Source organism: Mauremys reevesii, linkage group 8 (assembly GCF_016161935.1).
Source record: "Mauremys reevesii isolate NIE-2019 linkage group 8, ASM1616193v1, whole genome shotgun sequence".
NCBI classification, from domain to species: domain Eukaryota; kingdom Metazoa; phylum Chordata; order Testudines; family Geoemydidae; genus Mauremys; species Mauremys reevesii.
In genome coordinates this window covers 22172296-22173810 of record NC_052630.1, presented here as the reverse complement: position 1 = coordinate 22173810, position 1515 = coordinate 22172296, and positions in this window count along the sequence as shown.

Below are 1515 nucleotides of genomic sequence, written 5' to 3'. Positions count from 1 at the left end.
TCATCCACATGAAAGCTACAACTCATTGGCTGCCAATTGTACCACATTTCCAGATTATATCATCCTTGCCATACCCCTCCTTTTTTTAGTTGATTTTTAAATGCTTTCCTCCCCAGAATGGTCTTATAAAGAGGCCGAAGAGTCTCAGTCATACAGAAAAGTGTTCTGGCTCAAAAGGAGCTCTATAACGGATACAGTAAGCTGTCAGCTGTTAGACAAAATGGTGCTGGTTATAGGCAGCAGCAAATCCTGGACACCTTTCACATACCAGCTCCCGCAGAGGCCCAAGCACTAGAATTTTCCTTGGATTTACTGGATAGAAAACTAAACCAGTGTGTGTACAGTTCAAGGTTTAAAGAAGATAACAAGAAATTGGCTGTTCCTTTCCAAGCATGAATTTGAAATTAGAGAGCACTACGTGCATTGCCGAGGTTGTGAAAATACCAAGCCATTCCAATTTTTTATTTAAAGAAAGCTGTTACTTCCTGCCACCACAAATAAGCAATGCATTCCTGTGAGGGCTGCATGATCTAAAGCAATTAGTCCTATAGACCAAACCCTCCATCCTTACCCAGGCAAAACTCCCATTGACTGAGGTATTTGGCTCGTAATGTGGGTTATCATCAAATCACACGCCAAAGAGAATCGGTGTAAGATGAATGGTGATAAAGAGCAGGCCTTTTGGAGTTTGCGGGCCAGAGCCTGGGCTGCCATTGCAGATGTTTTCCATACTCCTGCGTGTGCAAAGCAACCCTAGAGCAAGCATAGCTGGCCACAGTTGGATCACTCCAATGCATAGAGATCTTCCAATAGTGTAGGGTTCGTTGACAGAGGGAATAACTGGGGCTTCCCTTTGCTCCAGTCTCAACCTTGTGTGGTTATTGGCAGCCACTGTAATATAGAGCAGCCTTAGAGCAGTTAGCCCCGACTCCTTAGTTTCACAATGAGCTCCTTGCCCTTAGACAAGAATCTGTGCCTACATTTGGAGTTACACACCACATGTGTTTCTTGAGTTAGGCTCTTCCAGAAAAGAGCAATAAGGTGCAAAGACAGGAAAGATCCTCCCTGCATCTTAATAATCTCTAATTGCAAGCACAGATTATCTTTTCCTGTTGCCTTGTATTATCTCCACATAGTATGAAACTTTGTCTTTTAGTGCCCGTGTGAACCCAAGAGAGGCTGGTCACTTACAGCATTCACATTCACACCTAGTGGGCTCCTGCCACTGAATGCTGTTCTTGGCCTGTTGATAGAAGAAACCTCCGTAAATAAATTTACATTGACTAGGGTAATTGTTGAGCCTCCTCAGTACACCCAAACCCTAGGGTGCCAATAACGTGCCAGGTGTATGGAGGCAAGCATTGTAGGTGCTTCAGGTGCTAGACCTTGTGTTTCTCAGTAACCACTCAGATGCATGGACTAAGTGAAAAGGTGTTTTATTAGCGGTGTCAGGAAAGGGGAAGGTTGCAGATGCCCTAGGCACAGAGGCTTAAACAGTTCCAGTTCACCCTGATT